The sequence below is a fragment of the Nicotiana tabacum genome, chromosome 15 (genome assembly GCF_000715075.1).
Source record: "Nicotiana tabacum cultivar K326 chromosome 15, ASM71507v2, whole genome shotgun sequence".
Lineage (NCBI taxonomy): Eukaryota > Viridiplantae > Streptophyta > Magnoliopsida > Solanales > Solanaceae > Nicotiana > Nicotiana tabacum.
Window position 1 is genome coordinate 105,295,681 of NC_134094.1, and position 15,784 is coordinate 105,311,464.

Consider the following 15,784-nt stretch of genomic DNA (forward strand, 5'->3'; position numbering starts at 1 on the left):
CAAGTTGTCCTATTTCTCTGAGTTCCTTCTGAATTACCCTCAAATGGACACTTCCCTTTCCAGAACACCACGATCCTTAACCAAAACTCACCCTCACGAGATCATAGCATAAAACCACACTGCCTTAAGGCCCATAAGCCGTTGTATTCCCTCTTAAGCACCCCAAAATTACCACAACCGAGACACCCACTCTGAAAAGACCTTCTGTGAATCTAAAGTCGTTTCCTTCACCTTTCTGATACTGAAATATAAAATCCTTAATGATATAGAAATATTGCAAGTACCGACACCATCCGATGCAAATCTCAGATTCTAGCCATATACAAATCTGGAAAAAAAAAATCATAATTGCTACATAAAAATCTTGAATCCATTAGAACATTCTCGAGAGCCATCCACTCTACTCAAATCTCAATTGCATCGTCCAAACGAGCGAACTGCCTATTCTCAATTAGAACAACAACACCCCAAAGAAGTAATTTTGCTTTAATGCAACCGAGCAAATTCATACACCGTGCGCACTACATATGTCACGAATAACAACTCAACTCATTCCATGATTTCCATATACCCATAAAGTGTAACATAACCCGTATCCAGAAATTCCTTTACTCGAGTCATCCTCGCTCTCCACCTCTGCTAGTCATATCTGATTCACAAGTGTGCCTCAAACCGAAACCAGTACAACACATAACCATGTAATCAAGTCGGTGATAGAAGACTCCCCCACTTGGCTCAAAGCCATAGATCAAAACGCTCGATCACTCGCAATACCCATACTCTATTAGTACCATAATACCGCAGGGAGATTCAACTAAATCCTTCATAAGCTCACATAACACAAACCATATAGTACCTCAAATCATCTACTAAGGTCGCGTACATCCACGTGATGGTCAGGTCGACTTTCTCAACCAAATTCAAATTCAAATCTCAACACATATACCCCACTGGTAGAAAGGAAACTCTCCATACAACATTATAAGGATTACACCTCCGTAGATTACTCCGCAGGAGAAACCCCACCTGCTTGGCCTCAAATTGGCATCTTGCTATGCACTTTTGCAGCCACGATTACTACACCATCACTAAATCTTCTCGAGTCTGAACTCACAACAAGACATGAAAATCTACTTCGTTCCATAATTAATCAACATGAAAAATCTTTCAACACACTCATAACTTGAGACTATATGTCACATCAAGACAACAATCTAGCACCCAATAGTCCTTTGTACATCTCAAGGAAACTATTCTCGTCACAATCAAACCATCTGAACACATTTCACAGTCACATCATGCTCATCATATAGTCATCCGGCCACTCATCGAGTCACAAATTCCACTCATAGGGACGCTACCGGACATATAAGTCCAAAAGCACATGCTCACATAACTGAAATCCCCGTGCTCAAGCTGCAGTCAAAACCCAGCCTCAAGTCCTCCAGACTGGCCCATCATCATCGCACTGAAATCACACCTCGCACCTCATCCATGGAATCACAACCCGGTGATGCAAAGCTAATACCGAACGCTCACATGCGTATACGAATGTGTGGAGCGAATTCAAAGAGTTATGTTTCATACTGAATCAATGCCGCACAATAAGGAAAAAAAGATGGGAAGTTTATCCTAAATGCTCTGTAGCTTCTCGAATATAGATATGTACGTCATCATACCGATCCGCAAGACTCTACTAGACACTTGCTCATGACTTGTAGAACCTATGAACCTAGAGCTCTGATACCACCTTGTTACGACCTAAAATCCATCTAGCCCTAATGGCACCTAACCCAACCCGCTAGGTAAGCCAGTTAACAACAAACTAGTTCAAATGATATTTAGTAAGAGAAGAAATGATAATACAACTGAACTGTTATACAAGAATTCCCCAAGGACTGGTAGTACAAATCATGAGCTTTTAAAATTTAGAGTTTACAAAGGTAGTATGAAATAAATACATCATCTGTTCGAATGTACATAAACAAATTTTCACAAGTCTAGGGCTACCATGAACAAGAGGCAGCTTTAACTCGAATGCAGGTACATCTTCAATGCTAGCTTCCGTCATACATAGCAACATCAGCGTCCAAAATCTGCATGCAAGGTGCAGAAGTGTAGTGTGAGTACAACCAACCCCATGTACTCAATAAGTAACAAACCTAACCTTAGGTTGAAAGTAGTGACGAGTTGGGACAAAGATTAGAGTCCAACTCCAATAACTAGCAAAAGTTCATAACAATATAATAAAGATGGTACAAGAAATAACTCAATATTTTCCGAAAAATAAATATTTTCTTTTCAAGTATAACAGTAAAACTCAAATCTTTTGCCGAAATCACCTAAAATATGAGTAAGTCTGAAATCTGTGATTTTTCTCAAAAACTTTAACAACAGATAACAAATTCCACTATCAGATGGCGAGAGGAAAAATACTTCTCTATGCCTATATATCAGGTATGCATGCCTAATGCAATGCAGCACATTGATGAACTCATGTACTCACACTCTTAGAGTACCCAATCTCACTGTCTCGCATTTTCACTCATCACGCTCAATATTCCACATGCTCAGTTACTCCACACTGTACAAGGCAGATGTAGCCCAAATATAAATGAAAACTCGCGCACAGTCACTCAGTACTATATATGGCCAATCCAACCCAGGGAAGATCCATCCCGAATATATATATATATATATGATAACTAACATGCAGTCACTCAGTACTGTATAGGGCCAATCCAGCCTAGAAAAGATCCATCCCTCAATATAAAAAATTAGGCAAGATCCATTCCCAGGGAATATCCATCCCTCAGTATAAATAATTAAGCAAGATCCTCCCCTCAATATAATATCAAATGCGCTCACTGGGGGTCTGCAGACTCCGGAGGGGGTCCTTCAACGCAAGCACTATAATAAGCCAAATCCAGGCATAAATCATTAAAACAAGGTGTGACATACAACCCGATCCCATAAATATCACTCACAATCAGGCCCTCAGCCTCACTCAGTCATCAATGTCTTCAGTCTCTCGGGCTCAAATATCATGAAACTAGCCCAAAATGATGATATGATGTATCAATAAGTAGCAACAGAGACTTAGATATGATATGCAATGAATGAACATGACTGAGTACGAAATTATTGTTTAAACATATAATTCGACAGCAGGAATGACCTCAGTGGGTGCCAATAATACCAGCATTTGCCTAAGGATGATTTCTAACATGAGTCACAACTCAGTTTCTTTAACACGTGAAAAATACATGGAAAATACAAGTCAATTTGCTACACAGCTCTACGGAATCGATCGAGTCTCAATTTCTACGATACACGCCCACATGCCCGTCACCAAACATGTGCATCACATCCAAACAAATCACATAACACGTATAATCAGGGTTCATACCCTCAGCTCCAAGTTTAGAAGTGCTACTTACCTTGAACAAGCCAAATCCAATATCGAGCAAGCAAAGTGATGCTCCAAAAATTCCATCCCGCGCGCACCGACCTTAGAACGGCTCGAAACTAGCCAAAAGCAACTCAAATACATCAATTAATGCCTAATGAAATAATTCCAAATGATAAAGGTCGAATCCTTAATCAAAAGCCTAAAATCGGCCAAAAAGTCAAACCCGGGTCCGCATCTTGGAACCCGATAAAACTTATAAAATCCAATAACTCATTTAAATACGAGTCCAACCATACTAGTTTCACTCAAATCCGACTCTGAATCGATGTTCAAAACTCAACAACTCACTCTATGAAACTCTAGGCTAAAACCCCCAATTTCTCTTTAAAATTCATAATCCAATTGAAGAAAATGAAGATAGAATCACAAAATATAATCCAAAATGAGTGGATAACACTTACCCCAATCCATATGGTAAAAATCGCTTCAAAATTCGTCTCAATCCGAGCTCCATAGCTCCAAATATGCAAAAAAATATCTGAAACCTTCGAAATAGAGTACTTTATACACTGTTCCAGGGTACCTTTTGCGATCTAGGTCACAAACCTCGCGATCGCAATTACAAAATTTTGCAGGACAATTTTTACCCTATGTGATCACGGCCATTTTCCCGCGATCGCGATGAACAAACTTCCATTTAACCCTTCCCAACTTTTCTCAGATCCTGTAGTTTATTAGCCATAACATTTTGAACCAATCTACAAATGAAAAATGGTTTCATTTACTGAAAACTAGACACAAAGGGCTACAACTTTTATTTTTGTATCATCTCCAAATTCCTTATAGATTATACGTTATAAGCTTCCAAAATTGGGTCCGTGGAGCCGAGATTTTCTTTTATGCGATCGCGTGAAGTCTTCCGTGATCGCGATTCACTGCTCCATTTTTCATATTTTTCTCGCTATCGCATCCAAATCCACGCTATCGCAATGTACACCCCTATATCCAAAAACCAGCAACTAAAAATGGCCTAAAAATTATCCGAAACCTCCCCGAAACTCACCCGAGCCCTCGGGGCTCCATGCCAAATATCCACACAAGTCTAAAAATATCTTGTGAACTTGATCGAGGGATCAAATCACCAAAATAACACCCAAAACCATGAATCGGATATCAACACGTATGAAATTTGAAGGGAGAACTCAAGAATTTCTAGAATTGCGACCAAGCGTCCGAATGCTATCAAACCAACTCCGAACGGCCCTGAATTTTGAGGGCAAGTTCCAAATCATAACGCATGCCTACTATATGTTTAAAATCTCACTCAACAGCACAAAAATCACAAATCACACCTCAAATCGACTTCATGAAGTTAATGAACTTTCAAAATTCAAAACTAACGGCGAACAAGCCAAAACACCTCAGATTAATCTTAAATTTGGCACACAAGTCATATATGGCATAACAGACCTACTATAACTTTTGGAATCGAAATCTAGCCCCGATACCAATAAAATCAAACCACGGTCAAACCTATGAACATTTCAAACCTTCAAATTTTCAACTTTCGCCAATTAGTGCCGAAACCTTCTAGAATTATCCAAATACAAATCCGGGCATACACCCGAGTCCAAAATCATCATCCGGGCCTAACAGAATCATCAAAACTCTGATCCGAGGCCGAATACTAAAAATTCAAACTTGATCAACTCTTCCAACTTAAAACTTCAACAATAAAATTCATTCTTCCAAACAAGTTCCGAAACACCTGAAAACCAACACCGATAATTCACACAAGTCATAATACGTCATACGAGGCTACTCGTGCTCCCAAACTACCAATCAAAGTGCGATTGCTAAAAATAACTGATCGGGTCATTACAAAAGGATCTTTTACTAATTGTAAAAAATAAGAAGGTGTATATAAAGTACAATAACGAAATCTTTAGAGCATTATTATCTGACTGCCATCTCTTTGTCATAAAACAGTCAATAAGGTCGTCCTTTGATACTATATCACGATCGGGAAAGTAGGCATCCTTCAGTCTATTTGATCCATTATAAGTTCCCTCATAGTTGACCTCACCAACACACCTTAGACCAGTTATAATTGTAAATTTTCTAATCCCAAAACATAGGGTACCATGATTGATCTTGACGTAAAACTTATGATCAGTATCTTGAAACAACTCCTTTGGATAATTTTGTATCCAATGCGACCTAAAAAATCCCATTTCTACATTAAAGAAAATATTAATTATACTAAATCATATATGTAGAAAGTGAACATTATTAAATTCTCCGAAACTACACATCTTCAGAAAGAATAGTTCAATACCTTTTCATAAATCTCAAAGCAACTGCATTTTAACTGAATTCAAATATAAAAGAAAAGATACTAATACTAAATAAAAAAGATTAAGAAAAATATAGAGTCAAGTATGGGGGTTCTATCAATACACAAATGTTCTGTGTTAAACATGAAAGGAAAATAGGAAAGTTTAATGTTAAAATTCACTATCAACAAGGTGGGCAATATAAGCTGATCATTTGACAATTTCTAGACCACGATATGAATCTAAAACACCCAAAGTCATTATGTAAACACGACATGAAGCTAACTATGTGAAAGGCGTAACATTCACTCAAGCACTAATAAGGGCAAAATCAAAATTTCTATTCTTACTGAAAATTCAAAGGAATTAACAAGACTGGTAGCAAAAAAAATGGCGCCCAACCTTTTATTTCTACTTGCATATCCTTATAACATTTTAAGTATACATTAAGCAAGGATGCTAATGCCCAAATGATGTTTATCACATTGAACTTCCTCCGTACTAATGCGCTTTCTCTTTTTGGGTTTAACAACAATATTTTATTGTATACCAGATGCATTTGCAATTTTTTTTCCTTTGTCTTTTGTATGAATTGCATCAACCCATTTTTTTCTTTGATTGTCCTTTCGAACGGCTATTGCATGTGGTGAATTAGACCCCTTTAATACCGTAACTTCGAAATCAGAGTCATAATCAACATGAAGAGATGGAGATTTGACCACTGTTGCTTTAGATTTTAATTTCTTAGCGGTTGAATTTTTATCCATCTTTCAACTTGGCAAGAATGCTGATATTGTCGTCGAAATTCTACAAAAGACTCTTGATTTAGAGAAATAGTTAAGAAAAAGATTAAGAAGAAACCAGAGGAGAGTATTTATCGGAGAAAAATAGAGAGATTTGGGGGATTTGAAAAATATGGAATTTGGGGAAGATAGAGAAGAGTAGCGTTAAAGAAGGAGAGATGGGGGATGTGATGAACATTCCTTTTGATTTTAAATAAAAATAAATTTGGCTATGATATCTCAATTAAAAGAAAGAAAAACTTAAAGTAGGGCTATAGGATGCCAATATCTAAAACTAGTACTTTTTTATGCCAATTCTCTTAATAGATTGTTATACCATGCCATTTTTTCATTCGTTTTTAATAAAAAGATAATAACTGAAGGCCCCCTAAAGCCCCTTCTCTGCCCACTAAGGGACCGGCCCGACACTCGGTATGGGCCCGGGGAAGTCCTCTTCTTAAACTTCCTAGGACTAGCCCCTTAAACCTAAGCTCATTAACATCATGTTCCCTTACCATCCCGGTCCAAAGGCCCATAGATGTCCCCTTACTGCCCCCCTAGCCTAACTTACTCCAGGCCCAACTCTTGAATAGAGTTTATAACAGTGTGCTTAGTCCGTTAGACCGTTAATGGATACTGGTTCAGTGTACGTGCCACACTTTTCTCTAAAAGTTGGCAATATAAAACAGTTTGGTGCACAGTAATTTTCTGATATGTAAGTCTGTAATTTTCTTTTACCCTGATGTTTATGTCACAATATTTGTAGTCTGTATAAAGTATTTGAATTCGTAACTATCTTTCTTGGTAAACTTTCAAGCGTGGAAGTCTGCAACTTCCATTGTTTGGTAAAGCCAGACGTCGTATTCGATACATGCTGAAGAATGGAATGTGTATTACGGCTTTAGAACATTGAAGCTTGCTCAGCGTAGAGCAAACATGGCTAAATTTCACACATGGTCATATAACTATGACTTTCTTTCTACCAAAGTCATATAACTTTATTTTCTTACACAAAAATTATAAAACTTTCACTAATTCACACAAAAATCATCGTGACTGGAAAACACAATTTTCCGATATTTTCTTATTCTATTTTTTTTTATTTTCAATCTAATAAATAATAACCCGATTAAAGTAGGAGAAATATATATTTTTAGCCTCTTTCGAAAATAATTATATATATTTTTAGCTAGCGAATGTAATTAGTTTCGACCAACTGATCAATTTTATATTTTTCCCTTAAAATAGGAATGACCTAATCCAAACTGACCACCCATATACATAAATTAAAATAATACTAAAAGTGAAATCCTTCCCCAGCAAAAACTTAGTTTAGAATGAATGAGATTCTCACAAAAAAATAAAATAAAAGATATAATTCGAGAGCGCTTAAAATGAAAGTGCTATCAATTTGAATGGAAATCTTGAAAAAAAAGGATAGAAGTATTGTGTTTTTAAGGATTCACTTTTAGTAGTAATTTAATTTATATATGTGGCTATTGGGTCGGATGGATCAGGTCCAGTTGGGTCATTCCTATTTTAATTAGATTATTATTTATTAGACTGAAAAAAGGGGGAATAAGAAAAATTACTGAAAATTATATTTTTCGGTCATTATAATTTTTGTATACAAGTTTTATGATTTTTGTGTGAGAATATATAGTTATATGATTTTGAAAAATAAATTATAACTATATGAAGGCAGAATACATCGACAGTCCCTTAAAGTTGTCCTCACTTTTCACTTAGAGCTTCATCTTAAGTTCATTCCATTAGAACACTCCAACCATAAGTCAAGTGTGTCATTTAAACATAATTTGATAATGTGACATAGTGTGTGTTGCCCACGTCTTTAGTCAGAGTGAGATGCTATTGTTATGGGTCCCAAAGAATAAATGTCAATAGAGAAAAATAAAAAAATAAAGTAACTTTCTTTCTCTCACCTCTCCATCTTCTCATTCTACCATATCCTGTCAATTAACACCATGTGAGTTTCACCAAGCTTCACTGTAACACCCAAAACAATTATGTCCAGCAACCCCTTTAAGTTGAGCAGCCCCAACACCATCAAATGACTCGCGCATAGAAGTATAAAAACATCATGTAAGCTGCACTCATCGCTATCTCCTCAGCTCAAAAATAACAAAAATCTTACAAGTTGTCCAAAAGTATCAAGAACAAGAAAGAAAAACTTTGTTACCTCCATCTTCTCTTGAACAGTATTTGAATCTTTTAATAGTAACAAAATTAACATTAAGAAGAAAAAAAATTTGAATAATAACATTTTCAGTGAAACTTTATTTTTTCCGGCGAAGTTTCATTTTTCTCAACATTAACGAAATTAAACTTTGTGACTTGAATCTGAAGAAAAATCAGATTTACATCTCAAAAAAGGGCGAAACTTTGTTTTTCCTAGCGATTTTTGATGAATCTAAAGAAGGAGAAAATCAGATTTGGATCTTTCAAAAAAATCTGGCCAAAGCTCCAATGTGAAGAAAAAGAAGAAAACGAAGAAAGAAAGGAGCAATTTTGTGGAGAAGAGTTGGAAAAAAATGGTTGGAAATTGATTTTGCCGCCAAGGAATGGTCATTGGGGAAGATGACGACGGGTGGGTGGGGTTCTCATTTTTATATTTAATTATTTTCTATTTTTTTATATTTGTTTGTGTTAAATTCACGTGTTCTTGTCTTATTCGTCAGTCTTGTGTGTGAATTTCACGTACCTTTTGTGTTTGGCTGCCTACAAATTTTGTGTCTAAATGACACATTCGAGCTGTGGTTGGAGTGTCCAAATGGAACGGATTAAAGATGGAGTGTCAAAGTGAAAAGTGAGGACAACTTTAAGGGATTGTCGATGTATTCTGCCTTATATGAACATTTGTGAAATTTACCCAACAAATGAGTATCACTACGTGATATTGAACTGCTATCTAAGTTTTAGGTGAGATATGATATTTGTCTAGCTGTCCTTTCTATATTAACTGAAGAGAGTTGCTGCTTTTGACGAATAATATTCACAGTTCAAAGAAACTAATTCATAAAGTGCAGGTACATGGCCTTTCTTTCCCCCCCCCACATTTCTCTCTGTTTTGGTTGCACAAACCGTCTTTCCAGGCAAAAATACTTATGACTGGCTCTTGCCCTTAGAACAGTATTATGACGACCCGATCGGTCGTTTTGAGCATTTGTATTTCTTTCAGTGGTTCGACGACATGAATAGTTTCGTGTGATGTATTATGACTTGTGTGTACCATCGATTTTAATTTTTGGGCGATTCAGAATTGAATTGAAAGAATGATTCTCAACTAGGGAGTTTAAGTTGGAAGAGTTGACCGGAGTTTGACTTTTGTATATACGACTTAGGAATGTTATTTTAATGGTTTCAATAAATTCGTATGGTGATTTTGGACTTGAGCGTGTATCCGGATTTGCATTTGGATGTTTCTAGAAGGTTATGGTGCTAATTGGCGAAAGTAGGCAATTTGATGGTTTGGAAAGTACATAAGTTTGACCGGGAGTTGACTTTGATGATATCGGGTTCGGATTGTGATTTCAGGAGTTGGAATAGGTTCGTCATGTGATTTTGAACTTGTGCACAAATTTGAGGTCATTCCGAGTTGATTTGATGTGGTTCGGCACAAGTTTTGGAAGTTGGAAGTTCGGAAGTTCATTAAGTTTGATTTGAGGTGCGATTCATGGTTTTGTTATTGTTATGTGTAATTTTAGGCCTCAAGTAGGTCTGTTGTCATGACCCAAAATCCTAACCTGTCGTGATGGTGCCTATCGTGGTACTAGGCAAGCCGACATTTATGAAATAACTCCAACACTTAACAGAAAACATATTTAAAATAGTTTAAACGATAACAACTTCTCATAAACAGGATAGAAATCCAAAATACAACGCGGAAATTCTCAACATCGCGATGTCACAGAGTACATGAGCATCTATATATCACAAGTCTGGAAAACGCTGTCTAATATAGTCTGAAACTAAATACAATAAGCGGAAATGTAGGGAAGGAGAGACAAGGTTTGCGAAACGCCGACAGCTACCTCGAAATCTCCAGAAGATCAATTGTGCACAGAAATCAATACCCACTATGTCCGAGAACACCTGAATCTGCACATGAAGTGCAGGGTATAGTATGAGTACAACTAATTCAGCAAGTAACAATACTAAATAAAGAACTGAAGGTAGTGACGAGCTTTACAGTTATAGTTCAATTCCAGCGAGTTTTTAACATGGAAGGTAGGCATGCTTTCAAGTTCGACAATTAAGGCCAAAATAGTAATTTCATGTCAAGTTCAACTGAAACAAAGTGTAATATCTTTCAGAAATTATCAAGACAGTGATACATGGCAGCTAAGTGCAACAAAGATGCATCCTCTCAGGGCCACAGTCACTCAGCCCTCCCATTTACTCAACACTCGGCACTCGTACTCAGTAGGTACCTGCACTCAGTAGGTACCTGCGCTCACTGGGGGTGTGTACAGACTCCGGAGGGGTTCCTTCAGCCCAAGCGCTATAATCTGCATGGACAACTCACGTGCTGCACGGACAACTCACGTGCTATAATAATAAAGTATGCTGCAGGCAGGCAGCTCACATGCTATAGTATAATATCTGGATCCATACGGACAACTCACGTGCTGCACGGACAACTCACGTGCTATAGTATAATATCTCACAATCAGACCCTCGGCCTCACTCAGTCATCAACCTCTCCAGTATCTCGGGCTCTCAGAAATCATAATAAGCAGTGCAGACAACAATGATATAATGCATCAAAATGAACAATAGAGACCGAGATGTAATATACAAATAAACTGTGACTGAGTACAAACAATAATTCAGCAGATAATTCAACATGTACATGACCTCTGTGGGTCCCTACAATGCCAACACGTAGTCTAAACATGATTTGTGGTTAAATTTCTCTAATACAAAGAGAATGTACTGATAACAATAGACTATACAACTGCACGATTTCATGGAATTTGACAAAGTCATAATTCCTACGGTGCATGCCCACACGCCTGTCACCTAGCATGTGCGTCACCTCAAAACCAAATACATGACATGTAATACGGGGTTTCATACCCCCAGAACCAAATTTAGAACTGTTACTTACCTCAATACGAGTAAATCTCTACTCCAACACACCCTTGCCTCGTGAAAAGGCCTCTGAATGCCTCGAATCTAGCCCTAAACAATGCGATAAAATCAATACGGGCTAAATGAATCAACTCTATAAGAAAATACTAAGTTATTAATCAAAATCAAAAATCGGCTCAAAAGTCGGCCTTTGGGCCCAAGTATAGAAATTCGATAAAAGTCACAAAACCCGAAAGCCCACTCAACCACGAGTCTATCCATACCAAATTTATCAAAACTCGACACCAAATCGTCACCCAAATCCCCAAATCAAACTCTCCAAATCCCTAGCCTTAAACTCCTAATTTACAACTTAAATACACACCAGCTAGGTGGTAAAATCAATGGGGAAGCAATATTGTTGATAAAAAATAAGCACAAGGGACTTACCTCAAGAATTCCCTCGAAAACCCTCTCAAAAATCGCCTAAACATGCTTGAAATGTTTGAAATGAAGCCAAAATTGCGAACCCTTGTTTTTAATAACATGCCCAGGTTTTTCGCACCTGCGGCCATACATCCGCACCCGCGAAACTACTTCTGTGGTAAATTCTTGGCTTCTGCGAAAGCCAGTTAAATCTCTCAGGCCCACATCTGCGCTCCATGATCCGCACCTACGGAACCGCTTCTGCGGAAATATGCCCCTCTCTTAATTCCGCATCTGCCAAGCCTCGCTCGTACCTACGGGCTCGTAGATGCGGCAAATTCCTCTCACCTGCGCCCTACCCAGGCCAGCCCAGCTCCGCTTCTGCGTAAACCCAACTGCATCTGCGGCATCGCAGTGCAGAAATGACCTCGTACCTACGACCTCTGCTCACCTCCTCCCTGGCCGCTTCTGAGGTTCACCTCTTACTTCTGCGATATCGCACTTGTGATCCCCACTCCGCAGGTGCGATTACACCAGAAGCTGGTGAGCTTCATCACTTCCCTCAAACTTCAAATCTATCTGTTAACCATCCGAAATCAACTCGAGGCCTACGAGACCTCATCCAAACATACCAACGGGTCCTAAAATACGACACGAACTTAGTCAAGCCCTAAACCACCTCAAACAACATCAAAAACATGAATCGCACATAGATTCAAGCCTAATGAACTTTAAACTTCCAATTTCTGCAAACGATGTCGAAACCTATCAAATCACATACGATTGACCTTAAATTTTGCACATAAGTCACAAATGACATTACAGACCTACTCCAACTTTCTGAATCGGAATCCGACCCCGATATCAAAAAGTCCACTCACGGTCAAACTTTCTAAAAATTCCAACTTTCGCCATTTCAAGCCTAATTCCACTACGGACTTCCAAATCACAATCCAGACATACTCCTATATCCAAAATCACCTAACATAACTAACAGAAATGTCAAAACTCCATTCTGGAGTCATTTAATCAAAGATCAATATCCGGTCAATCATTTCAACTTAGGTGATTTCATTCCTGAAATCACACTGGACACGAACTGACTACCTCGACAGGTCACATAAAAACTATAAAGTACAAAATAAGCAGTAGATGGAGGGAACGGGGCTACAACTCCCAAAACAACTTACTGAGTCGTTACATCTATATTATATTTTAGAACTTGTTGAGATGTTCGGACGGGGTCTCGAGGGGCTCGGGTGAGTTTCGGGTGGTTCCAGACCATTTCAGAGTTGCATGCAGTGCTGTTGTTCTGCTGATTTCTGGTGTTTCAGTTCTTCTACGCGATCACAAAGATAAGGTTGCGATCGTATAATGTATTATGGGAGATGGGTGATTTACTTTATCGCTTTAGCGACTTGATGATCGCGTTCACGTAGCTTTGTGAGGCCTGAGCATTGCGTTCACGTCAGTTTAATCACGTTTGCGTAGAGTTGAGCTGGGAGCTGGAGGATTTTGTCTTCGCGTTCGCGAGGTTCTCGGCCACATTCACATAGTGTTATCTGAGCAGTGCATCGCATTCACGTGGTATATGTCGCGAATGCATAGAGTAATTTTGGAGTTGTGACTTTCGTGCATTTCGATCGCGAAAGGTATCCTTGGAGCAGACCTATAAGTACTCTATTTCGGACCCTTGAGTTATTTTATCACATTTTGAGTTATGGAGTTCAGATTTGAGCGATTTTGGAGAGCATTGTCACCACATGGATTGAAGTAAGTATTTTTGACTCAGGTTTGATTATACTTCATGATTCCATCTTTGATGTTGGCATTTGATTGATGATTTTTAAAGAGAAATTGAGTGTTTTTTCATAAACTTTTGTAAAGTAAATATTTGAGTTTAGAACATAGATTTAGAGTCAGACTTGAGTGAAATTAGTGTGGTTGGACTCGTAATTGAATGGGTTATCAGAATTTGTAAGTTTGGCCGGGTTTCGAGATGCGGGCTCGGGGTTGACGTTTTCGTTGATTTTGAGTAATTGATTAAAGATTCGAACTTTTCCGTTTGCAATTGTTCCCTATGACATTATTTGATATTTTTGAGTTGCTTTTGGCTAGTTTCAAGCTGTTGGAGGATGATTCGCGTGAGATGGAATTTCTAAAGTATTGTTTGGCTTGCTTGGTATTGAATTTGGCTTGTTCGAGGTAACTAATATTGGATTTGAGGTAGTTATCCCTGGGAACTATGTTATTCGTGATGTGATGGAGTGATGCACATGCTAGGTGACGGGCGTGTGGGCGTGCACCAGGGTAATCATGATCCGAGTTGACTTTTAGATTATTAACGGACTTGTTTTGCAGTTATATCTTGTTATATCCGTGTTCTACTCTTTTTGATTATTTGAATTGTGATTCATATTAGAAGTCATGTTGAGACTATGTGATATTTGGTCGAGACCTATTGATATTATTTATGTTGTTTTGGACTATTTGATTTACCTCTAATTATACACACAGTCACGATTCTTCATTTGCATATCATATCACAGTCTCTATTTATTATTCGTTATTACATCACACGTTGTTGGTGTCTTCCATATATGGTACCATTTGGGTTGAGTGATATGAGATTGTGAACCCGTGAGACTAGAGAGGTTGATGACTGAGGTGGGCTTGAGAGCCATTTTAAGAGAGTGTTATATAGATCGGGTTGCACGCCGCAGTAGGCCAAAGTCGCTTTATTACTATTATTATATGGATCGGGTTGCACCCGCAACATGCCTTATTAGCTTATTATTTTTATGTGGATCGGGTTGCATGTCGCATATACCATATTGGCTTTTGATTAGCGCTTGGGCAGGATCCGCCCCTCCGGAGTCTGACATATCAGCAGTGACCGCAAGCATAATGATTTATATACACGTGCTTTGGTGAGGGGCTTTTGAGCTAGATTGTAACGATTCGACCGGTCTTTTTGAGCATTTGCACTTCGCTCGGTAGTTTACGGGCATAGTAGCTCCGTATGATGTATTATGACTTATGTGAATCATCGGTTTTGGATTTCAGATTATTCGGAATCAGTTTGGAAGGGTGAATTTCATTCTTGAAGCTTTAAGTTGAAAGAGTTGACCAAGTTTGGCTTTTTGTGAATTTGACCCCGGAACGGAGTTTTGATGGTTCTGTTAGGTTCGGATGGTGATTTTGGACACGTGCGTATGCCCGGATTTGCATTTGGTTGTTTTTATAAGGTTTCAACATAAGTTGGCAAAAATTAAAAATTTTGAAGGTTTGAAAAGTTCATAAGTTTGACCGGAAGTTGAATTTGAGGATATCAGATTCGAATTGTGGTTCCGAGAATTGGAAACGCTTCGTCATGTCATTTGAGACTTGTGTGCAAAATTTGGGTTCATTACGGGATGAATTGATATATTTCGGTACGAGTTTTGGAAATTGAAAGTTCAAAGTTCATAGATTTTGATTTGACGGGGTATGTTTGGACGGGGTTCCGAGGGGATCGAGTGTGTTTCAGATTGATTTCGGATCATTTTCTTCAATGTTGTTATTGCTGGTTCTAGTGTGACCGCACCTGCGGCTGGTTTGCGCAGGTGCGATGGTCGCAGAAGCGACGAAGGGGTCGTAGGAGCGGAAATATTGCTGGGACCAGGGTTTCGCAGAAGCGGAGATTGCTTCGCATCTGCGAAGGCGCAAATGCGGTGAGTTGAGCGCAAAAGCGG